The sequence below is a fragment of the Callospermophilus lateralis genome, chromosome 1 (genome assembly GCF_048772815.1).
Source record: "Callospermophilus lateralis isolate mCalLat2 chromosome 1, mCalLat2.hap1, whole genome shotgun sequence".
NCBI classification, from domain to species: Eukaryota; Metazoa; Chordata; class Mammalia; order Rodentia; family Sciuridae; genus Callospermophilus; species Callospermophilus lateralis.
In genome coordinates this window covers 144,112,514-144,139,878 of record NC_135305.1, presented here as the reverse complement: position 1 = coordinate 144,139,878, position 27,365 = coordinate 144,112,514, and positions in this window count along the sequence as shown.

Genomic DNA, 27,365 nt, shown 5'->3' with positions numbered 1-27,365 from the left:
AAAAGATAGAAGAATACAACAGTCATTAGTATGGCAATATGTAAAAATGTGGATATGTAACCGATGTGATTCTGCAATCTGTATACGGGGTAAAAATGGGAGTTCATAACCCACTTGAATCAAATGTATCAAATATGATATGTCAAGAGCTTTGTAATATTTTGAACAACCAATTAAAAGAAAGAAAACACATTTTGGAGTCATGCTTATACATTATGTACTCTGCATACTATTATCCATACCATTCTTCTAGGTACAATTCTAGATTTAATAAAGCAATGCTCTACATCACTGTCTTTGCCAGGCCCATAAAAGACCCATTGGCAGGAATTTCCCAGCCTGTCGCATCTTAGCAAATTTCTCCCCTATCTAACGGGTGCTATCACAACCTCCCTGACAAGAGTGAAATCTCAAGACTTATCACTTCATGATGTCCTCTAATGTATTTTTTTTCTTTTACTCTCCAGATTTCTTTTTATCCTTTATTAGGCAGTCACTTGCTAGTAGTTAATATTACTTTATAATAAGCTGTCTTGTTTAAAGTTTTGTTTTTTTAGTGTGTCCTGATTGGACCATAATTGATAGAACTTCCTTAAAAGTAATTTTTGTATTTTAACAATATTAATGATGCAATACTGGACTTAAGAAAATAAACTTTAAAAACATTTAGGAAGGTAACATTTAACCACATATGTTGAGCTTTACCCTAGAATATCATTCAGTGAGCACATAAAGAGCATTGGCAATTTGATTAAGGAATAACTGATTATTAAATCTCTGGCCACTGATGACTGAACACAATGAGCTGACCCTTCCCCTGGAGGTTGGGGTGGAACTGAAAGTCCTAACTCTCTAGTCACTTAGTTTTTCTGGCCAATAGCCCCCATCCAGAAGCTCTATAGCCTCTCTTCCCCTTATTCTCCCTCAGTCATTCATTTGCATATAAAATATGATAAATTCCAAGGGATTTAGAAGTTCTATGCCAGGAACCAGGTAAAAAGCTAGATTTTTTTTTTATTAGAGCACACCCAGCCACATAAAGCTACATATAGTTAATGGAAGGCACCAAATCATTTCATGCCTCTTCGTCCCTGTTCTTACACCTTTCTTAGTTTGGAAAGATCCCTTCAGTCTGCCTACGTGCCTTCCAATAGCAACCACTACTTCCTCCATGATACCTCTTCAGTATACATGTGTACATGCACATTTGGGCTCACACTACCTCCAAACTATAAGCTTTTTTAATTATTTATTTCTCTATATGTTTAAAATAAAGAAAATATATGGATTAATGGATGGAAAAGATACTGACTGACTGTAAACCTAGTGAAAATGTACCACAGGCAACAGAGAGCCTGAATCGAGAGTTAGTGTGATGGTGTAACATTAAATTTATTTGAATATACGAACTTGACAGTAATGTACATGTATGACTAAGAAAATATACCGTTTCTCAATATATGGTACATAAAAGTGAAAAGCAAAAAATCAGACTAAATCTTAGAAAATTTCCACAATTAATAAGAAACAAATAGTTCAAACCCATAGAGTCAAGAATTGTAAGTTTTCTCTTACATATGGAAACTAGAGAGATAAAAGGGGTTAAAAAGATTTGGAGTGGGAGGATCTCATGAAAATAGAAGGGAGAGCAGTAGAATAGAAAAAGGGACAAAAGGGAGGTAAATGGAAAGTGAGGAATGGAGAGATGGGTAAGGGAGAATTGAAAGATGGAGGCCAGGCCGAGATACATATCAGAGTTTGTCAGAGCTGACAAATAAAGGCCATCTCTCAATAGGAGAGATAGAGGCAAAACAGGCTTGAGTTCTGGGACTTTTATGGGGGAGGCTCAGGAATCAGAGCCCTGAGGGTCCTAATGTGGTGATTAAGTGTTGGTTGGTATGAGGGAGTGGGGAGTCTTTCTAAGAAACGTCCTTGGTAGGAAAGTGAAACTTTTTCCTAAAAATGGTGGCTGTCACTTAAGATGGCTATCCAGATGCCAAGCAAGGACACTATAGGAGGTACTAGGCAAAGAAACTAGCCCTATTATGTTGTTATATTGTTTGTATGTACAAGTATATAACAAAAATGCACAGATATATAACAAAAATTTCTTCAATTATATATAATTGTTATGTAATAATTTAAAATAAGCAGAAAAATTGTATACATTAATAACCAGATTCCACTATGCTGTAGAGCCCATATGTAACTGGCTTAAATATATTTACTTTCAGTTACAATTTAAATGTATGTACTTAAAGGGAAAAAGCCAATCGATTTCTTGCCTAATTGCTAGGCCTTGTTGACAACAGCTCACCACTTCTCAACTTCTTTGTATTTATAATAAGTTTTCAAATATTAAAAAGTGTCAGTATACTTGCAAAGGTTTAAAACCTTCAACACACAAGGTATAACAACCTTTCAGGAGGTAGCAGTAATTACAACACAATTACTATTCCAGTATAATCACACTATCTCTTGATGTCTGCATAGCTATTCTCTGCACAGCAGGACCTGGCTTTTCTTATTCACAGCCACTTGAATGTGTCCACAAAGTAAGAAACTCGCTGAAATTAATATGTATTTGTCACCAACTTGAAAGTACTCTATAACATTAGCTCTTATTTACAGCAAGTGTATCCCAATTGGTACTAAATCACAGAATTCATTTGGCACAAGGCTCTGCTTGAGGCATACTACAAGAACTATAGATATATTGAGCTACAGGGAAAAAAATAAAAATAAAATAAAATAAAAATAAACAGAATACCAGGGTCACAGATATAGTAGCATATATAACAAGATCAAAGAAATTTACTTTCCAAACTTTAATAACAGTAAAAGAATATTCTGAAACACATATTCATTTCCTTAATGAAAGTCTCAAATGCTGAATTACCTTCTGTCAAATTAATATTAACATTATTATTCTGAATTTTTCTACTTTTTTAGCTTTAGTTATATCTAAGCTACTAGTTGGTCTTTGGCTTTACTGCATAGGAGCTATCAACAGAACATAGTAAATTTATGCCTAGTTTGTTTTTAGGCAAGTTTTAGTAAACTATAATAAAAAGTTTTACTTCAAGGGAAAGAATACCTGAGTCTTTTTTTTCCTTTGAAATAGTCCCACCTCATGGATAAAAATTACTATCTTCAGGTAGAGTGTTAATAGGACAAGAACTATTCAATAAAGTTGCTGGTTCTCTAGGAGTGAAAAATAAATTCATACACCTACTCAAACAATACACAAAAATCATCCAAGTTGAATAACAGAAGAATGAAAAAAATTAGAAAAATATTAGAGGTCAATAAATGAGAATATAATTTAGACATGGAAATTTAAACAATAATTAGAACTAGTAATATATAAGACTAAATCAAAACTAAGAAATCCTTAAGAAAGGTGAAATCTCAAGTGCCTGTACTTCCTACAATGTAAAGCGAAAGCAGAAAGTTCACTTGAGCCCAGGAGTTGGAGGCCAGCATAGGCAATATAAGAAGATTCTATATCAAAACAAAACAAACAAAAAAACCCCAAAACTAAGAACTTCTTTTCACAAAAAGACATCATAAAAAGAGAAAAATAGAAGTTAGGCCATTGAAGATGTGCACTCGAAAGGGAATATTGAGACTCTAACCTCATTACCCCCCTCCTTTTTTAATTTGGCTTCCCAGCTTCCAAGACGTAAGCTGCTTCCTCCACAATGTGTTCTGCTATGATGTACTACCTCACCACAGGCCCCAAAGCAACAGAGCCAGGCAACCATGGATTGAGACCTCCAAGACTCTGAGCCAATTTTTTCTTCTTTTATTAACCTTATTACCTCAGTTATTTTGTTACAATAGAAGTAATGCAAATAGTATCTAAACTACAAAGAATCTCTTCAAATCAGAAATAAAAAGATAAATAAGCCAAAAGAGTAAAAATGAATTAGAAAAATGTGAATTTCACAGAAAAGAATCACAATAGTCTTTAAACATAAAAAGCTAATCATAATGGTTGCCAATCTTACTGGATTGAGATGGTATCTTAAGGTGGTTTTGATTTGCATTTCTCTGACTGCTAGAGATGGTGAGCATTTTTTCATGTACTTGTTGATTGATTGTATATCCTCCTCTGAGAAGTGTCTGTTCAGGTCCTTGGCCCATTTGTTGATTGGGTTATTTGTTATCTTATTGTTTAATTTTTTGAGTTCTTTGTATACTCTGGATATTAGGGCTCTATCTGAAGTGTGAGGAGTAAAAATTTATTCCCATGATGTAGGCTCCCTATTTACCTCTCTTATTGTTTCTCTTGCTGAGAAAAAACTTTTTAGTTTAAGCACTCCAATAAGATTGGCAGCCATTATGAAGTCAAACAACAACAAGTGCTGGTGTGGATGTGGGGAAAAGGGTACACTTTTACACTGCTGGTGGCACTGCAAATTGGTGCAGCCAACTTGGAAAGCAGTATGGAGATTCCTGGGAAAGCTGGGAGTGGAATCACCATTTGACCCAGCTATTTCCCTTCTCAGACTATTCCCTGAAGTCCTTAAAAGAGCATACTATAGGGATACTGCTACATTGATGTTCATAGTAGCACAATTCACAATAGCTAGACTCTGGAACCAACCTAGATGCCCTTCAATAGATGAATGGATAAAAAAAATGTGGCATTTATACACAATGGAGTATTACTCTGCACTAAAAAATGACAAAATCATGGAATTTGCAGGGAAATTGATGGCACTAGAGCAGATAATGCTAAGTGAAGCTAGCCAATCCCTAAAAAAACAAATGCCAAATGTCATCTTTGATATAAGGAGATCAACTAAGAACAGAATAGGGAGGAAGAGCATGAGAAGAAGATCACCATTAAACAGGGTCAAGAGGGGGGAGGGAAAGAGAGAGAGAATGGGAATTGCATGGTAAAGGAAGGAGACATTGTTATACAAAATTACATATAAGAGGAAGTGAGGGGAAAGGGAAAATACAAGAGAGAGAAATGAATTACAGTAGATGGGGTAGAGAGAGAAGATGGGAGAAGAGGGGAGGGGAGGGGAGGGGAGGGGGAATAGTAGAGGAAAGGAAGGGTAGCAGAATACAACAGACACTAGTATGGCAGTATGTAAAAAAGTGGATGTGGAACCTATGTGAATCTGCAATATGTATACGGGGTAAAAATGGGAGTTCATAATCTGCTTGAATCAAAAGTATGAAATATGATATGTCAAGAGTTTTGTAATATTTTGAACAACTAATACAAAATAAAAATAAAAATAAAAAAATAAAAAGCTAATTAAATAGATTATCAACATTAGAATGGTTTAGATGGGGTACATATAAAAGTGTAAATGAATTACCAAATAAAAAGTTTTAACAAATATTAGTAATGCAAGAATAAAAGAAAACTTCAACCTAATAAAAGACATCTTTAAAAAATGTGGCCAGGTATGGTGGTGCACCCCTGAAATCTCAATGGCTCTATAGGATAAGGTAGGAGGATTACAAGTTCAAAGCCAGCGTTGGCAACTACAGAGGCTGTAAACAACTTAGAGAGAACCTGTCAAAAAAAAAAAAAAGATGGTGCTCTGGATGTGGCTCAGTGAATAAGCACCCTTGGATTCAAAGCTGGTACCAAAAAAAAGTGTGGCTAAGATGATAATTAATAGAAAATGACTGAGTGTCATTTATTGTCACTACTGAATGAATGTTTTTCTGCAGAAAATCAGGAATATAACAAGGACATTTGTTTTCACTATGTCAACATTGGAATGAGGAAGAAAAGGAAAAACAGAAATGAAGAAAGGTTTTTAAAAAGTAAGAAAACAAAAGAGAGGGAAGAAGAGGGAATTAAGAAAATTCCCCAATGTTATAAATAAGAAAACTGTTAGAATAAGTCGGCTGAGTCACACATCACAGAATGAAGCCTTATAAACCAAAATCAACTATATTTGATGCATCAGAAAAGAACAATCGGAATATAAAACTAGACAAAAAAATAAACTCCAACATGCAAAAACCTGTAAACTATATTAAGAAATTAAAGGAAACCTAAATAAATGGAGCAATATAGCATGTTCTTGGATTAAAAGACAACAACATTGTTAAGGCATCTATTCACTCAAAACTGACTTAGCTATTAAACACAGTAACACTCAAAATCCTAGCTGCCTCTTTGTCTAACTGTACAAAGTATTTCAGAATTTTATATAGAAATGCAAAAAGGTCAAGAGCAGCCAAAAAAATTTTCACAAGAACAAAGTTGAAGAATTTCACTTACCAATTTTAAGATCCACTTCAACACCACAGTAATCAAGACAGTATGGAATAGCATACGAATAGAAAAAAAAAAACAAACTGCAAAAACAGACCCACTCATACACGGACAGATAATTTTTCATAAAGATATCAACACAATTCAGTGATGAAAGGACAATCTTTTCAGAAGAATGTGCTGAAATGACTGGATATACATATAAGATCAATAAATCTTGATTCTCATACCTCAGAGAACATACAAAAATAAATTCCAAATAAAACACAGATTTAAATGTATAAGATAAAACTAATAAAACTTCTAGAAGGAAACATAGAAAAATGTAAACTAAGGTTCAAAAAATTTAGGTAAATGCATGAATCATAATATATATAAAATACTAATCTGAACAGAGTATTTAAATGTTGTTCATGCAGTCAAGGTGGGGTGGTGCTGAACTACAATCCCAGGGACTCAGGAGGCCAGCCTCAACAACTTAGTGAAAACACTGCCCCAAAGTGAAAACTAATAAGGACTAGGGGTGCAGCTTAGTGGTAAAGTGCCCCTGGTCTCAATCTCAGTACTGTAAAAATAAATAAACAGGTAAATATTTTATTTACCTGTTTTGTAAATTTCATATATTTGAAAAGATCAAAAAATACATAAAGAATTCCTAAAACTCAATAGGAAGAAAATACACAACCCAATTAAGAAATTAGCAAATGAGCAAGGCATGGTGACACACGCCTGTAATCCCAATGACTGGGACAAGAGGATCACTATTAAAGACCTCATCAAGACCACAAGTTCAAGCCTCATCAACTTAACAAGGCTCTGAGCAATTTAGCAAGACCCAGTCTCAAAAAAAAAAAATAGACAAAAGGGTATAGTTGGAATATGGCTCAGTGGTTAAGCAACCCTGGGCTCAATCCCTAGTGCAAAAAAAAAATTGTAAAATAAATTGGCAAATGATCTGAACATATTTGAAATAATACAATAGTCAATGATCAAAAGACAAGTGTATTCTAGTACCTTCCAAATGCACCCTAGTCAGTCTCCTACTCCCCTTCCTCCCTCACCAAAGAAGATCTCCCTTAGAAACCCAAGGTAGAAGGACCAGCACCAAGAGAAAGGACAAGGTTGGAGGAGGTGGGGGTTGGGAGTGTCCCTGAATCAGGTAGCCCCCTCCCCTTGGCTATTAAACTCAGAGAACTCTTGTCTGTTGTTACAGTTGTGGAAAGAATGAAGCACATATTGCATAATCTGGAATGCATAGGATGTAATTTACTTTCTCCCCCAAACTAGGGATCCTTAGGTTACCTACACCAGCCCCAAGAAGATCAAGAAAAACACAACAGCAACACTAAATCCTACTTATGTTCACAGAGTCTGTGGACCCTAACTCACAGTAGGACCCCATCACAGATTGCTGCTCTAAGGCTCGCATTCACAGACACATGGAACCTCTACTCATACCACATTCCCACAGAGCTGGTTCAGGCTAGATCCTGTGCTGCTTTCATCTCCCTAGCTGCAGCTCTTTACATGCTCAAGGGCAATGGTGCCTTCCCTTTGATGCAACCAGGAAAGAGAATCAATGGCTTCAAGTGCTGCCCCACTGGGGAAAAGGCTGGAAGACAGTTCTGGGAATCTATGTGATGCAAAGGATCCCACTGATCCCAGGTGGTCTGTGCAGAGCTATTTCTTCACTCCAAAGACTGAGAATTTTTAAATCTGAGCAGATGGGCTGGCTTCTAATTACCTTTTCAGCCTCTTCCTCAGCCCTACCCTGCTGTAAATCCTTTCTCCAAGGCCTCATGGAATGATTGCTGGGTTCTGAGAAACCCAAGCCTAGCTCTGAGACCTCAGAGGAAGACACAGAAAACCCCAGATCTCTGACCCAAAACACCAAACTTGTTTGTACAGATGAACTTCAAGCAAATGAAACATCTGATTTAGCTTCTACTCTGTATTCTGACAGGAGTTAAGACATATAAACTTTCAGAAATGTACATGAACAACTGGTTCTCTTATTGGTGTTACCATAGCACATGTCCCAGATACTAATGGTACATTCTCTTGACCCACTGTCCACACCTCTACCCAAAATATCCATCCTGTTTCACTGAGTGCCTAGTTCTTATTTCTGCAGTTCCTATTCTTTGGTAATGAGCCTTTTCTTAAAAATCAGGTATTAGTTTTTGAAAAATAAAGTGAAGAAAAACTTGTGTGATTTTATTTTGAGAAGATATTAGCACGTGGTTTTTACCTTTAGTATAATCTTTATAATTTTTACCAGTTTCAGAATATTTAACTACTATTATTACATATCTTTAATAACATAAAACTAGGTTATATATGAGAAGCAAAAAGTTTCCAAAAATAGCCAATAAATACATGAAAAGCAAATAAGACCATTAGTCATTAAGGGAATACAATTATCATTAGTTATCACTATGCTCACTAAAATGATTAAAATATAACAGAATGACAACACCAAGTTTTGACAAAAAATTTAGACCAACTGGAATTCTCATATAATTTGCATGTAACTTAGCAATAGCTTAGAACAATTCTACTCCTATGATTCGTCTAAGAAAAATGTAAATATATCTACTCAAAAACCTGTTTAGCTGGTCACAGTGGCACATGGCTCTAATCCCAGAGGCTCCAGAGGCTGAGGTAGGAGGATCATGAGTCCAAAGCCAGCCTCAGGAAAAGCAAGGTGCTGAGCAACTCAATGAGACCTTTTTTTTAATTAAATAAAATACAAAATATAGCTGGGGATGTGGCTCAGTGTTCCAGTGACCTGAGTTCAATACCAAAAAACAAAACAAAACCTGGTATCAAAAAACCAAAACCAAAACCCCTAACCAAAACGTATTTACAAATGTATATGTAAAACAAACGAACAAAAACTCACAAATGTACATGTAACAATATTATGTGAGAGTGAAAAACTGGAAACAATCCAGAAGTTCATTGATAGGTACATATATATACAGATGTGAGAATATTCATAAAATATCACTCAGCATCAACAAAAAAAACTTTTGGGGGCTTGAGCTATAGCTCAGTTTGTAGAGTGCTTGCCTTGCATGCATAAGGCCATGGGTTCAATCCCTAGCACTATAAACAAACAAACAAACAAACTATTGATACATGAATTGAAACATGACTGAATCTCAAAAACATTTTTACGGTAAATTAAACCAGATTAAAAAAAAAGGAAGAAAGAAATTGTGCACAATTCCAAGTGTATGAAGACATATAATGGCCTAAACTAACCTACCCAACATCATAGCCTATGTTAAATGTGCTCACGACATTTACATTAGTCTACATTGGACAACATCATCTAACATAAAGTCTACGTTATAATAAAGTACTGATTATTCCATGTAATATATTGAATACCAGTATCAAAAAAACAACAACAACAAAAAAAACGCTGTCAACACAATATATTGTGAAGTCCTACCAGTCATTTACCCTCAAGTTGCTGACTGGAAGGTATGGCCCACTGCTATTGATTCCTGCCCTGGAAAAAGATTCAGAATCAGAATTCAAAGTACAGTTTCTACTGAATGTATATCATTTTCACACTGAAAATCAAGACTGTCTGCATTGTGCAATTCAACCCTTAAAGACCCCTGCAGCCAATTTACACAAGTGCTAAAGGAAACTTCATTTTTAAGAATACTAATGAATTTCAAATACTGTTCTTCAAACTTTAAATGCTGGAGAATCATCTGAAATTCTTATTAACAACGCTATAGTCCAAGCTTGAACTATAGGATCCCAGTTATAGGAAGCTGAGGTGGGAAGATAGAATTTTCTATGCCAGCCTCAGCAACTTAACAAAGTCCTAAAGGTCTCAAATTTAAAAAGGGCTAGGGGATGTGGTTCACTGATAAACTGCCTCTGGGTTCAATTCTCAATTTTAAAAAAATATATATATAATAAAAATAAAGAATGCTACTGTCCAACCCTCAAAGTCTTGAAACATTAGATCTGAGGTGAGGCCCAGAAGAAATATGAACTTTTAGCAAGCACTGCAGATAATGAAGATAGTCCACAAAAACCACACTGAAAGAAATTCTAATATACACCTATTTTAACAAGATGACATAGAACACTGCTGTGCATTTCAAATATTTAGCAACATTCAAAGGACCCAAAGACCAAAAATAAAGCAGAATATGCACAAAAGTAGAGTTAATTAAGGGGAAAAGAGAAGAAAACTTAAAAATCATTTATTACTTATGTGAAACAAGAAATCATGAAGGAGAATATTCTTGGAAATTAAAACAACACTGCCAAAATAATGAAAGAGTTTGTCACGTTTCAAATTCAATTTCCACAAATTCAACTTTTACAGGATCTACTTGCCCATATTTACACTTGACATTCCTAAAATGGATCTCACAAGCCAAATCTAGTTCATCATACATGACACAGATCAATGATTATATAATTAGAAAATAGGCAGGCCAATGCTGTGCTGCAGGTCACCACTTAGTATTCTAAGCTCATCAAGACAGAAAGCCTGGGGAAGAAAATAAGGGAGGAGCAATGACAATCATAATAAATAAATAAATAAACAAATAAATAAATAAATAAATTGAAAAATGATTACCTTGTGTGACCTTACAGGACCCAGGATAACAGAGAAGTGGGTAACAAAGCAGCTATCTCCCCTCCACCTAAAAGATGCCTGGAGTGAAAGTTGTCACATGGGTCATCAGAATCCAAAGAATAGACCTGCAAATATCAAAATTTAAAATACTACAATATATCTTAGTCATTTAGAAACAGAATCCACTTTATAAGTTGGTACAACTTACCTATGTAAACTTTTTAGGAGTACACTAGGTACAAAGTAGTGAACTGTCCTTTTTAAATCTGTAATAATACAATAACCATTATCAGCACATCTAACCAAAAGTTATTAAAGGTTTTTAAGTAATATAAGAAAAATGAAATTATAGGCACAAAAATAGGAAAACTCATGATTTATTCATAAGATCTTTCACAAAGAAAATTCAAAATTATCTCTGAAAAACAAGTACTGGAAAACTTTGGCAAGGTGGCTAAATCTATTAGTAAGTGCCAATAAAACACATGTTTAGGGCTGGGGATGTGGCTCAATCGGTAACACGCTCGCCTGGCGTGCATGGGTTGCTGGGTTCCATCCTCAGCACCACATAAAACAAATAAAGATGTTGTGTCCACCAAAAACTAAAAAATAAATATTAACCCCCCCCCTCTCTCTTTCTCTCACTGTCTCTCTCTCAAAAAAAAAACCCAGAATTTTAAAAATATCACATTAATGGCTATCAGACATTATCAACTTCCTACGAAAAATGATGTAAAAGAATCTTTTAAGTAAACATAAAAACCGTGTAAGAGATATTAATAAAAAAGTAAACTAAAGACGTATACCCATTCATGGACAGAAAGACTTAACAGTATAATGATTGCAAACTGATACACAGAAATCAATAAAATCAATCCAGAGCAAAACAATATTTTTCAGAGAACTTGCTAAGATTATTTTAAAATTTCAAATGAAAAGTAAAGTACCATGGCAACTGTGAAGAAGAGGAACAAGGAAATTACTTTTCAAGTATTAGTGATTGCTATGAAGCAGTGACAATGAAAGATAGTTGATATTCACAGAATGAGTGATAAAAAAGAGTCTAATAAAATTTAAAAAAAAACCAGCAGGGTGGTATTCATAAAATTAGCAATGGCACAGACAGCCCAGAAAAGAAGAAGTATTTTACATGAAAATTTGTATTCAATGAAGAAGACGTGTCACATAAATTTAGTAAGGGAGAGCATAAACTTTTGTATGAAGGAAATTTATAAAAATAAATTCATATATATATATATATATATATATATATATATATATATATATATATACCAAATTGTATCCCTACCTCACACCATATACAAATTAAAGTGCAGATGAAATGAGGTCTAAAATGTTACAAATATAATTTTAAAATTGTTAGTAGGAAATAAAGAAGTATACCTTCTAGACTTTGTGATGGAAAGTGAAAACATCTAGGGCTGGGGATGTGGCTCAAGCTGTAGTGCGCTTGCCTGGCATGCATGCAGCCTGGGTTTGATCCTCAGCACCACATATAAACAAAGATGTTGTGTCCGCAGAAAACTAAAAAAAAAATATTAAAAAAATTCTCTCTCTCTCTTAAAAAAAGAAAGTGAAAACATATAGATGAAAATTTTATACCTTTAGAAATTGATCTTCATAGAATAACTAAGAAATCAAAGGGAGAATAAAAACAGGAGTCAAAATGATGATAATCTCAAATGAAATTAGAGGGATGATAGCAGGATATGGTGGTACATGTCACTTAAAACCAGCTACAAGGGTGTCACTGAAGCAGGAGGATTGCAAGTTGGAAGCTAGCCTGAGCAAATTAGCAAGACCCTATCTTAAAATGAAATAAAAAGGCTAGGTATATAACTCAGTGGCCAAATTCTTACCTAACATGTTCAAAGCCCTAGATTATATTCCCTAATTAGAAATAAATTAAAAAAGAAAGAGATAGAGAGATGGAATAAAGAAAGAATACAGTTATATGGAGGTTAATTAACATCAAAGTCATAGCTTTTGTTTTTAGTGGGTTCATGTGTCCGTATTTAAAAAAAGCGACTTAGTAAATAAATTCATTTTTATGAAAAACTATTTGCATTAACAACTAAGTATTAGATAACTGTTACAATTAAGACAATTCTGTGTAATTCCAAATCAACTAAAAATAAATATTATAATACAAAAAAGTATCTGACCACCTACAGTGGAAACATGTAGAACTGGAATCACACACATAATACTTTGGGTGGGCCATCAAACTAAAATGCTATTCTAGTATATGGAGCAAAAATGGAAAGAAGAAAATTATAAAAATCTAAAGCCGGGAAGAAAGATGAAGGGTGTCCAAAATTCCAAAATTTAGTTTTAGAAGAAGAGAAATAGGAAGAGGGTAGAATCAATAATTTAAATACTCATACAGCTTTACCTAAAAATATACCAAATTTTTTAAGTTTAAATTTTTTTATGTAGAATTACTGAAATGCACATATGAAGATATACTGGTGAAATTTTTAAACTCTAAAACCAAAGAGAATAATTTACAAGCTTACAGTGTTCATTTATCTTCAAAACAAAAAAAGCCGACTGACCTCAAATCATCAAACAGTATTGAAAATACAAGCCAAAAAAAAAAAGAATTGTGAAAATATCTATTTATACAAAACAGCTACGTACCAATAATGTATCTGTAACAAATTATGAAAACTCATTATAGAAATACAACTCTATATCATCCCCAAAAAAGCAGTAGTATGGTAGAAAAACATTCTAAAATGTCCTATCTGACTGGGGAAAAGGAAAGTAGTTATTATTTTTTTTTATGTTCACTAAAAGTATTTAACAGTTAAAAAGCAGAAATAAAGAAAGAATGTGAAAGGATTGGTAGAGGTGGTAATATGATAAAAACATGATCAATCCATCAAAACTGAATGGAGGAATAAGGCTAAAGGAAGGAAAAATCACATGACATCGAATGCTTAAATTTATCCTATTTCACATTTGTTAATGGATAAATTATAAAAGACAAAAATACAATTTAGAGTTAGAAATACAAAGATAAATAAGTGGATCACATTAAAAGTAGAAATGTCAAGATATTTTTGTCAAGGTTTCTCATATTAAAAGATCAAGAAGAAAATGAAATATTCAAATAACACTGTGTTTGCTTCATACATAAATATTTAAAATTGTAACTTTAAGAAAAATACATGCCCTTTCCATCTGCTTATTATAAGCACATGTACTTGCTCATAAGAAAATTATAATAAATTTCAACAACTATTGCAAACCATATTCACCAATCACAGTAATGCAAAATGAAGACAGACAACAAAATGAGTACTTCAGAAACTTCATCTTGAAAATTAAACCAAAAAGGAAATTTAGGTCACCTTATAAATAATTAAAAAGTAAAATAAAAAAATAGATAAAAAATTGTAGTCCAAATTTATTTAATATTAACTATAAAATTATTTAATATTAACTATAAAGATAAACTCCCTAAATGCTGAGTCCAAGGCTCTAATGAAAGAAACAAAAAACACCAAAGAGAAAAGGGTGAAATAAGACAAAACAATAATTAATGTTAGAAAACAAAACAACTGATAAACCAAACAAAAGACTGGATTTTGGAAAGGGTAATAAAATAGAACAGCATCTGGCAACCATTATTAAGACCAAAACAGACAGAAATGAGAAAGGATATAGCTGTACATACACACAGTTCTACTAAAACAATACAGACCAATAAACATGGAAATACAAATGAAAAATTCCTAGCTAGATTTTCTGAAACTATAAAAAAAATAAAAAAATTTGACTCTGAAAGAAATAAGAAATATTGAAGATAATAAAGCAAAATTTGGGAAGCTTATCTAAAAATCTGCTGTAAATAAGCTCAGCTCTGAAGATTCATCAAACCTTCAAAATAACAAATACTTAAGTTTAGCCATATTTAACATTTACTAATTTTGACTAGTTCAACCTAGTCCTACACTAAATAATCCCAAAAGCATAGGAAACAAAAGCTTTCTAATCATTTTAAAATTCTTTATCTTAAGAGCCCATATAAAACACAAGTAAATCTTATAACCAATTTCATTAATGAACACACATACATACATACATACATATATAAATACACACACACACACACATGCACACACACACACACACACACAAAATTCCAGGATAGATTTGAGTATATTAAGTTTGGAAATACATCAAAACAATACAGCAGCAAAACCAATTGAGTTTTATCAGAAATTAAGGGATAGTTGAAGCAATACAAATTTGAGCAAGAACTTGTGGCTCTAATGTCCCCAAGTTTCAGTACTATGACTGAAATGTTACTTTAGTTCTCTAAATTCCACTACAACAAGAAGGGGGTTCTCACTTCACAGATGAATGGGAAGATTAAATAAAAACCTTTCCCAGACTCTTAGCACAGTACCTTTCAATTATCACACAGTAAATATTCATGCATGCTAATCTAGAATTATGGTTCTATTTTATTGACATAAAATATAACATCATTCCTTGAAGGGGATAAAAAGGCATTTGATACAGCCACATCTAAATCTGATTTCAAAACATTTAGAAAACTTGGGAATACAGCATAAGGAAATCTCCATACTATGATTAAATAATACATAACAGAACTAATATTATCCCTAGTAGTATCACATAATCTTAGCTAAACCATAAAAATAAAACAAATAAAAAATATGAATAACAGCAGGGTTTGTAGCTCAGAGGTTGAGAGTTTGCCTTGCTTGCATGAGGCCTGGGTTCGATCCTCAGTACCAGATCAAAATACATAAATAAAAATAAAGATATTGTGTCCACCTACAACTAAAAAAAATATTTTTTAAAATATGAATAATGACAAACGACCTCACCCACTTCATCTACAAGGTAAAGTGGTTTCTGGGAGGAAACCTCCTACTGCTGCCCTTAGAATCTTCATTTAGGACTTGAATATATGTTTCAAATTTCTGCTCCTACACTTGGGTAAATGTCAAGCACAACAACTAAAGATACATATCAAAGACCAAAATTAACAAAAGATTTAACTGTACTTGATTCTGCTGCCAACTTCACTTCACCTGTTACATCTAAACCTCAGAAAAGCAGCCCTCGGCAGTGTTACTATATATCCAAATTCCCTGGCTTATCCCAACATCAGCAATCAAAAAAAAAAAAAATACAGGAAGGGAAAAAGACAGCCCCTTGTCTTTTCATATTACACACTGGTGTGCTATTTTTTTATTTTTATTTTAATTTTTTTTAGTTGCACATGACAATACAATGATCTTGACATATATTTGAATCAAGTGGGGTATAATTTCTCATATTTCTGAGCGTACAGGTTGCAGAATCACATTGGTTATACAGACACGTATATACATACAGCAATATTAGTGTCTATTTTATTCTTCTGCCCTTCCTATCCCCCCTTCCCCTCCCCTCCTCTCCCATCACTTCTCTCTACCCAATCTACTGTGACATATTTCTTTTTTCCCCCTCACCTCATCATACATGTATTTTGTTTAATGATGAGGGTCTCCTTCCATCTTCCGTGCAATTCTCCTTCTCCCTCCATTTCCCTCCTACCTCTCTTCCCTATCTAGAGGTAATTTTCTTCTCATGCTATTCCTCCCTACCCCATTTTGATTCACCTCCCTTATATCAGAGAAGACATTCGGCATTTGTTTTGTAGGGACTGGCTAACTTCACTTAGTGTAATCTGCTCTAATGCCATCTATTTCATTGCAAATGCCATGATCTTGTTATTTTTAAGTGCTGAGTATTCCATTGTGTATAAATGTCACATTTTTTATCCATTCATCTATTGAAGGGCATCTAGGTTTGTACCACAGTCTAGCTACTGTGAATTTTGCTGCTATAAACATTGATGTGGCTGTGTCCTTGTAGTATGCTCTTTTTAGGTCTTTTCAGTATAGTCCGAGAAGGGGAATAGATGGGTAAAATGGTGGTTCCATTCCCAGATTTCTAAGGAATCTCCATACTGCTTTTCAAATTGGCTGCACCAATTTGCAGTCCCACCAGCAGTGTATGAGTGTACCTTTTTCCCCATATCCTCACCAGCATTTGTTGTTGTTTGCCTTCAGAATGGCTGCCATTCTTACTGGAGTGAGATGGTATCTTAGAGTAGTTTTAATTTGCATTTCTCTTATTGCTAGAGATGGTGAGCATTTTTTCGTGTATTCCTTGAATGATTGTATAGCCTCCTCTGAGAAGTGTCTGTTTAGGTCCTTGGCCCATTAATTTATTGGGTTATTTATTTTTTTGGTGTTGTTTAACTTTTTTGCCTTAGTCTCTGGCTGGGCACAAATCACGAGTCTCCACACAGCTTGTAGATTCAAACAGCAATTCTTTATTCCCGAACTCACACCGGCCGTCTACAAACACGTTCTGGGGGAATCCACGTTCTCTGCCCAAAATCACTTCTGCCCAAATCCACTGTCTGCCCCAATCCACTACTCCTGGGCTTCTGTCTCCCAAAATATACAGTCTGACCCTAAGAACTCAAGAGGAACTCAGCAGCAGGATAAGCCCTATTCTAAAGGGGGAACACCCTAATCTCCTATTATGCTAAACTGCCCTGGTCCTTGAGCAAGGTCACCTTTCAGAAGTCCTTCCACTAGACAGCATGGGAGTAAGCTGGCAAGGAGATTGTCATACCTACTTGGCTGATGGCTCCCAGCACTTTTTGAGTTCTTTGTATACTTTGGAGCTCTATCTGATGTGTGAGGGGTAAAAATTTGTTCCCAGGATATAGGCTCCCTATTTACCTCACATATTATTTCTCTTTTTGAGGCAAAACTTTTTAGTTTGAATATGTCCCATTTGTTGATTCTTGGTTTTAACTCTTGTGCTATAGGTGTCTTATTAAGGAATTTGGGGTCTAACCTCACGTGATGGAGATTAGGGCCAACTTTTTTTCTTATAGATGCAGAGTCTCTGTTTTGATTCCTAGCTCCTTGATCCATTTTGAGTTAACTTTTGTGCATGGTGAGAGAAAGGGACTCAATTTTATTTTGTTGCATATGGACTTCCAGTTTTCCCTGCACCATTTGTTGAAGATGCTATCCTTTCTCCATTTCATGCTTTTAGCACCTTTGTCTAATATAAGGTAGTTGTAATTTTGTGGATTGGTCTCTGTGCCCTCTATTCTGTACCATTGGTCTACCAGCCTTTTTTGGTGCTAGCATCATGCTGTTTTGGTTACTATTACTCTGTAGTATAGTTTAAAATCTGGTATTGTGATACCACCTATTTCACTCTTCCTGCTTAGAATTGCTATAGCTATTCTGGGTCTCTTATTTTTCCAGATGAATTTCATGGTTGCTTTTGCTATCTCTGTAAGGAATGCCTTCAAGATTTTGATCAGAATTAAATTGAATCTGTAAAATGCTTTTGGACATACACCCATTTTAATAATATTAATTCTGCCTATCCATGAGCAAGGTATATCTTTCCATATTCTAAATCTTCTTCTATTTCTCTCTTTAGGGTTCTGTAGTTTTTGTTGTATAGCTCTTTCACATCTTTTGTTAGGTTGATTCCCATGTATTTTATTTTTTGAGGATATTGTGAATGAGGTAGTTGTCCTTATTTCCATTTCAGAGGATTTGTCACTGATAAACAGGAATGCCTTTGATTTATGTATATTGATTTTATATCCTGCCACTTTACTGAATTCTCTTACTAGTTCTAGAAGTTTTTTGGTAGAACTTTTTGGGTCCATTAGGTATAGGATCCTGTCATCAGCACATAGTACTAATTTAAGTTCTTTTTCTACATTTATGCCTTTAATTTCTTCCATCCGTCTAATTGTTCTGCCTAGTATTTCAAGAACTATGTTGAATAGAAGTGGTGAGAGAGGGCATCCCTGTCTTGTTCCACATTTTAGAGGGAATGCCTTCAATTTTTTTTTTTCCATTTAGAATGATGCTGGCCTGAGCCTTGCAGCTGAGGGATGAATACCACTTGATCATGGTGCACAATCTTTTTGATATGTTTTTGTATCTGATTTGCAAGAATTTTATTGAGGATTTTTGCATTTATGTTCATTAGAGATATTGGTCGGAAATTTTCTTTCTTTGAAGTGTCTTTGTCTTGTTTTGGAATCAGGGTGATGTTGGCCTCATAGAATGAATTTGGAAGTTCTCCCTCTTTTTCTATTTCCTGAAATAGCTTGAAGATTATTGGTATTAGTTCTTCTTTAAAGGTTTTGTACATCTCTGCTGTATACTGTCTGGTCTTGGGCCTTTGTTGGTTGATAATCTTTTGATGGCTTCTTCTATTTCCTCACTTGATATTGATCTGTTTAAGTTGTGTATATCCTCCTGACTCAATCTGGGCAGATCATATGACTTAAGAAATTTATCGATTCCCTCACTACCTTCTATTTTATTGGAGTATAAGGTTTCAAAATAATTTCTTATTATCTTCTGTATTACTGTAGTGTCTGTTGTGATATTGCTTTCTTCATCCCATATGCTACAATTCTTGGGATTCTGTGTCATCCTGTTTCTCCAGGAGGCAGACACAGTCTTCGTGATGTTCTAGGCTTAGGCCTCTTGAATACAAGCAAATTCACATTTTTCTCCTAGACCCAGGGCCTGGGAATTAGATGAAGACTGGAGGTTAGAAACATGTTCAAGGAGAAACTTCTCCCCACTCTTTTACAGGAGAACACAGTGACCTGTCCAGGGAGCACTGAAACAATTTTCTTTAAGTCCCCCACATTTGAAGTTTATTTTAAATCAGAAATAGACAAAATACAGAAGAGAAAGTGTTGCTCTAAGAAGATAACACACTGAGGGGAATTGTGACTTCTTACTCACTGCTTATCACTAGTGAGAATGCCTCTAAGAATTGTGTCCCACTAGATTCTTTCCATTGTGGGTCAAACCTAAAGTGCAGATCTTTTTTTCTTTCATGCACAATATGGAAAAATAGTCAATAATGAAAGCCAAGATACTTGATTCTTAGTAAAGGCAAATTTACTACAGAGTGGGACTTACATGAAATATTGTGTTTAACTGGCAAAGCAAAAGGTTGTCTTCTTATGAACAGGATGTCAATAGGTCTAGAAAATCTTATTTTTATGAAAGCAATATATATTTCTGTTTATTTCTATTTCATGCCCTCTCCTCATTTTCACATAAGTAGGTGAACTCAAATCTTACCATGAAACCTTTCCCATTTTGTCATACCCCAAGGAATGTTCCTACCTGCAGGCTCTTCCTCATCACTACTTGAATCATAATCTTTGCTCCACATCCAACCTTTAGAGACACAATTATCAGCAACAGAATTACTTAAGATTGTCTCTTACTTTCTTCTGCACAATTAAGCTTATGATAGTTGCTAGGGTTGGAGGTTTTATGGGATCATACTGGATTGTGTGATTGAGACTTGGTCCTTATATGACCATAATGAGATTTATGAAACCTGTATGAGAAGGGGTCTACTTGGAGGTGATAGGACATTTGAGAGCATGAGACTCAGAAGTAAGAATATAGATTTCTCAAATACTTGTTAGATCCTGGTTACATAAGAAGAACAAATAAATCATTGGATCCCTTCTGTCTTCCTGTCTCCCCTGTGATGTCTCCCTCCTGCACCTGCATCCACCCTGACACCAGCAATAATGTGATGCAGCTAAGAGGGCATTAACTAAAGCCAAGTGTTTTCCAGTGCCATGCTTTTGTATCTCCAGAACTGTAAACTAAACATACCTGTATAAATTATTCAGTTTCAGGGTTTTCTTATTAGAAAGAAAAATGTAGTGATACTAATATTAATAGTCAGGTTCATGCTCTCTCTGTTCTGGATTCTCAGACCCTCTCTGAGCTCTGTGGAGTCATAAGACTTAAACAGGGTGCTGGAAACAATTGCAAACGTTCTAATAAGAGAGTGGAGCTGAAGCATTTAAATTTCGACTACTTCCTTCCATTGACACATTATCACTCTCTCTTTGAAACAGACCAAGCTGATATGCAAACTGTGATGCCAACAGTTTCAGGAATATAATCACACAGAATATATACTGTGCCAGCATCAGAGCAGCTGTCCACAAGAGAATAAGAATGTTCTCTGCCTTATCCACATAGGTCTACTGGTCAGTTGAAATGTGGAACTGGGATGAGACTTTGAAAGTCTTGAATTCAAATTAAAGTGAGATATATATATATATATATATATATATATATATATATATATATATATATATATAGAGAGAGAGAGAGAGAGAGAGAGAGAGAGAGTGTATTTTTGGATTGTTAAGACCTGGAGATCAAAGATAAAGCAGATAAGAATTTCCTTCCCCTGAGTTTCCTTGTACAGCAGTTTTCTATCATGGTCTAATTCCTCATTTATAAGTAGACTGTGGACTCATGCAAAAGGGCCAGGAACTCTCTGAGGGCCTGAGGACTCTACATCAACAAATTCAACATTAAGATCCAGATGGCTCACCACAAGATCAAGCACATCCCACCTAGAACTCATGAGAAATGTGTGTGCAAAGCTTAGACACAATGCTATCTTCTTAACTTCCGTACCAATTCTGGTTGGTGCTGGTCAGATCCCAGGTGGATACCTAGCTCACTGTAGAACACCACATGCTGGACAAGTGAAGCCTTAGCACAGAGTGGCATTCACCAGATGCTGATAGGAACTAAGATGAAGACACTCTGCCCAGGAATGAGCTTAGGGATGAGAATGAATGATGACCAAGTGGTTCTACCCTCACAGTGACCAGTCAGTGTCAGTATCCATGTATATATGATTAGAAGGACATAGATAACAATGAGACAGACAATATGAAGAGCTATCAGAGACACTGTCAATGAATAACCTGCAGGCCACACAGGTAGCAGCACAGAACTAAACTGTGGGATCAGACACCACTGCTGAGCTGAGCTTGACCATCACTGGAACCCCTCTTTTTCTCTGTAACTATATATGCTACAGCTGTGCTTGTAAATCCCCATGAAAGTCCCTCCAGTTAAAATACATTTCTATGCAGTAGTGTCTACAAATATACCCAATAAGGTAGCTTTCAGTGTCAGTTGGAACATGCAAAGTAACCACTTCCTTAGCTACGGGAAGCTCTGGCCTTGGCATCTCCTCTGTCTCAGATGGCAACCATAAGTGAGCACAGTGTGTTGGTGGAACTGAGGGCCACTGTTAAGGAATGGCCCTGTCCAGAACTTTGTGCTTAGAATGGGGTTTGGAAGACGAATTCTGACACCTCTCACAGAAAATATATATCAATGTGAAAAATTTTCATGAGTGAAGTGTTATGAACCATCAAATGAATTGACTAAATACAGGGCCTACTGACAGGTGAGGTTTGCTGTTAAATGAAGTTGCTACTGGTACAGTGACAGGAATGAAACAAAGCTTTTTCCTTAATGAGTGTCATGAAAACTTTCTGGGTATTGATGGGATATGTTTTGCATGTTAATTGAGGTATTGGCATGGAATGAACTGCACACGTGGAAAGTTTACAATTTTATGTTTTTACACATATAAAAAATCATTATCTAATGGTGATTGCTTTTTTTGTTCAAACATATGGACATTGGCATCTTGGCATGTATATATATCTAGAGAAACAAACAAATGTGCAAAAACAGACACACAGGCACACTCAGAGTCATGTTGCATGAATGCACACAGAGACACATATATAAAACTCTCATTGACCAACCATATCACTCAACTCACACAGGTGCTTCATGGAACTATTGAGAATGGCCATAGTTTTTTTTTTTTAATCAATTTGGACCACCACCCCCTCACTTCTCATTCTCAAGGAGGTAGTGAAATCACTGAGACTCTGCACACAAAAGGAAGGAAGACTGTCCAACTCTTGGCATCATCTACATTTTGCATCAAAAAGAGAGTGAGGCCAGGATACATACCACTTATGGCTCTTCTTGAATCCTGTAAATACAACAAAGGAGTCACTATGAAGATCAAGCCATGCTCTGTCCTGTGTGCACAAGACTTTTATTTACTTGGTGACATTAGAAAATCCAATGAAAATGTGCTTAAATCAAGGGAACACGTAGCAAAGGAACTCTCACCAAATGACACAATCTTTTCTGGGGATTTGTGTCATGGGTCTATATTAGGTGATAAATAAGGAATTTGATGGCCAGGAGGGAAAACCACAGCCAGGCACAAAGCTTGCTACCATACATTGTGAAACTGACATTTTTTCTTGTTAATGTTGCCTTCAATGAGGTCTCAGTTGGCACCAGACACCCTTGTGAGAGTCTGAACACTCAGAAAATTGTGTATGTCATCTCCAGGAAACCATATCATATTACAAAAGAAAGAGAAACTAAAAAGAGCAACACTTGGATTTCAGAGGAAGATAAGCAACCTTACCATGGCTTTTAATGGGGTCTCTAGACCCATGCTTTCTCCAGGAATGAATTCCACCACACTATTTATGGGAACACTAGGAGGATGTAGAATGACTATTAGTATACTGATTTATTGCTTATAATTTTTTCAGGGCATTTCTTGATATGCACAGCAGTGAAAACATACAGCAAAGAGAAGAACAAGAATGAATGAGAAGCAGAGCCTTTGGGTTTCCAGATAGACTAGAACCAGGTGTGATATGTGTGTTTCATATTTTGTACCCCTAGTGGTATGTTTGTCTCTATAGATGACCACTGAGGCCACTTTAAAAGTATGCAAAATATTTCTCATCACTGTAGGAGATATGAGTACAGTAATATATTGGAATAACCTGGAGTGTGATATAATGCTATATGATAAATACAGTTCCCTATCCCAAAGCATCACCATCAGGACAATTTCCTGAATTCTTAATGCTTCTTTCACTTACAGGGTCAAGAATCTGATCATTTGGCTCAGCATCATCTCTATCTACAGAGTGGGCCTAGTAACTGGAACTTAAGATCTGGGTGTCATGAAGTGTGAAGGAATTGTATCATACCAATCATGAATTAATGTGGATTTTTATTTTTTAAAAAATGGACTTTTGTGCTGGGCATGTTAGAAGAGAATTTCTGAGGAAGCTCCCAGAGTCTGACAAAAGCATACACAATTATTACACATGGACATGCTAAGAGATACCTCCATAAGCTCATTCACATAAATGCACACCAACCAAAAGACAGATCATGGTAGATGGCCATAATCCCTCACTGGATTATCACTTTGTCACCACATTCCAATCTTCATTTCCAAACAAAATCTAAATCCCAGATAACTTTTTTCATAGAAACAGGAAGGAATGTCTGAGCTATCTAAGTACAGAGGTTTTCCTCAGCGTGTTGGGGAGTTAAGAATACTTACATTTTTCATTTGCTGCAGAGGCTACCTGTAGTTACAGAAAGGAAGACAGTGTGAGCAGGAGATCATTTGCACAAATCTACTGTTGGCTGTGGTGGCATTAGATATCTAGATGGGAAACAGCAGTTGGATCAAAGATCACAAAATAAGGAGGAGAGGGTACTTGTGAAGAGACATGAGCTTTGGATGAAGTATTTCTCAGGTACAATTATGACATGCACAAAATTCTTTTTCTACCAAGGAAAAGTGTCACTGGGGAAAATGTTCACCATTTGACAATGGTTGTTATCATATGTTAATATCATCTTATTTTGAATGATTCTCATAGGTAATAGATGTATAGTTATACTTTCACCACAAAAGAAATTGTATGAGTCACCTATAATGATCAGTGTCATATTTTCATGCATGAATTTGAACTAAAAGGAAGAAAACAACACTTATATCTTAGACAAACAAGGGACACTTTAACTCAGCAATATAATTTGGTTGATATCCTTCCAAATCAATTGATGCCACTTCCATGATGACTCGATAGCAATCTAGGGAAATATAGAGTAACTGTCAGTATATTGGATTAACGATGAATTACTCCAGGGACTTCCTTACTGTGGACATGGGTCTAGAGTGTATGGAGATGGTTGTTTAACACACACAGGCTCAGTTACTGCTGTAACATGATTTTTTCTGAATGGCAAGAAAAGGAGCATACCAGGAAACAAAAATTAAACATAGACAAAAAAGGGAAGGAACTATAATGAGAAATGAAATACTTTACTGTTACACTAGAATGTTTCAGCATTCCTTTATAATACTTAACAGATCCATCAGGAAGAAAATAAAAAGTAAGCTCTTGAATCAACCATCTATCTCTGCTTTGGATCAAATTACTTCCACCCAAATACATGTTTAAGTCCTAACACCAGTATCTCCAAATTTTACTGGATTTGAAATGAGAGTCATTGTGATCTTAGCAATTAAAGGTGTCCTCTTGGAGCTGGGTGGAACCATTCCCCAAATACAGCATCTGTTCTCATAAGAAGATAAGGCACATTCATGAGGGACTAATGCTATGTATTGATGGAAGCAGAGAGTAAAGTGCTGCAGTTAAAAACCCAGCAGAACAATCATGGCCACCAAACCAGCAGAAGTTAAGAATGAGCCAGAAAAATTCTTCCATAAAGTTTTCAGAAGTAGCATGGTCCTGATAACAGGTCTATGTGGGATTTCTAGGGAATAGAGCTCTAAGATAGTTCACTTGCATTATTCAACCCAAGAAAGCTGGTATTTAGATATCGCAACCCTAAGAATTTACCAAAACCATTATCAATCACATAGATCTATTTGGAATTTGTACAAATACTTCATAGAGCAATGAGAGAATAAAATTTGTTTTCAACTTAACATGAGGTATTCATCAGGATAGAGTATTTTGGCCCTAAACATTCCTTAGCTTGTTGAGAAATTGTGCACATTTGCTCTCAGGAGAAAAAAAGTTGGCAAATTGGAGGAAGGATGCACCCATGGCAGTTCTTCAGTACCAGACTTAGATGGCATGAAGACTGCTTTTCAGTGAGGGTGGATCTAAAGGAACTCACCAAAAATTAATCGAAAATTGAAAAAAAATTCTAGAGGCATATAAAATCAGAATCTTAAGTAAAAGAAATAAAGCATTGCAAGACAGAAGCAAATTTAAGGTGAGAGAAACTTTATTTCTTGCAGCTCCACAACCTGTAATGCAAACAGCATGAATACTCCTTCCTCTCAGGTGGGCAAAAGAGGGGTTTTACTAAAACTCAGTAGTGGACACTCAGGGAGTCTTAGAGAATCAAAAACGTGGATACATTAAACAAAGAAAAAAAAAAAAGAAAGTACATTGGATCCAAGCTGATGGTGGCAGAAGCAGCAGCTGCAGCAGCAGGAATAGTGACACTGCTAGATCACAGAAAGAGAGAAAATGTACAGAAACAAAATAAAGATTCAATGTGAAAATCCTGAGATCAGAGAGGCAGCACTTCCTTGGCTGAAGAAGAGGCTTCTTTCCACTGTACACTGGTGCAAGAAGGGAGCTCTGTGATTGCCGCTGTCCCCAGAGAGCAAGGCAGGAGCCACCTTGACACAGCCAAGCTGATGCAGCCACAGCAGGAGCCTGGACCTGGGAGATATGAGCAGGTATGCATGCATGGTCCTGAAAGGCACCTGCCACAGGACCTAGGCTTTGCTTGGCTGAGCTAGAGCAAAAGGCATAGAGAGCATTCTCCCCAGGGGAACATAAGTCAGAGATGTGCAGGAAAGCCCTGGTCCCTTCCCCCTTGAGTCTGGTGCCTCCTAGGACCAGATGAAGGTGGTTGAGAATTTGAAGGAGCAGGTGTAAAAATGGGCTGGTGAGAAGAGCTACCCAGACAATAAGCCCAGGAAGCATTGAAAGGTTGCACCACAGGTAGCTAAGTGGTCGGGGGAGAAAGATGTCTAGCACACCCATAGTTAGAATTAAGAACAAGATTCATAAAATCACCTCAATAGATATAGAAAAGCTCTTGATTAAAAAGGAAAAACCATTAATTTCAAAAATAATGGAGAAACCTGGAATAGAAGGAACTTAATTTCAATCCTAATGAAATGCAAAGCCAACATCACACTGAACAGAGATAAAAAAAAGAACACTCTTCCTCAAATATCAGGAACAAGACAAGAATTTCCACTTTTGCCAGTTTTATTCAATATATTTTTCTTAATTAAATCAGAACAATCAGGCAAAAGTGGAAAATTAAAAGGATACAAAAAGAAAAAGTCAAATTGTCCATGTTACCTGGTGACATGATTCTATATTTAGAAGGCCCAAAAATTTTCACCAGAAGAGTTCTAGAACTAATAAATTTAGCAATGAAACAGGATAAAATATCAACACTCATAAATCAATAGTGTCACTAAACTCCAACATTGATTGCACTGATATAGAATTCAAGAAAACCATCTCTTTTAAAACAATGTGAAAAAGCATCTGAGGATAAATCTACCAGTCAGGGTGTATGATTTTTACAACAAAAACTATAGAACCGTGAAAAAGAAATGGAAGAAGACCTCAGAAGGGGGAAAGAACTTCTGTGTTCTTGGATAGGCAGAATT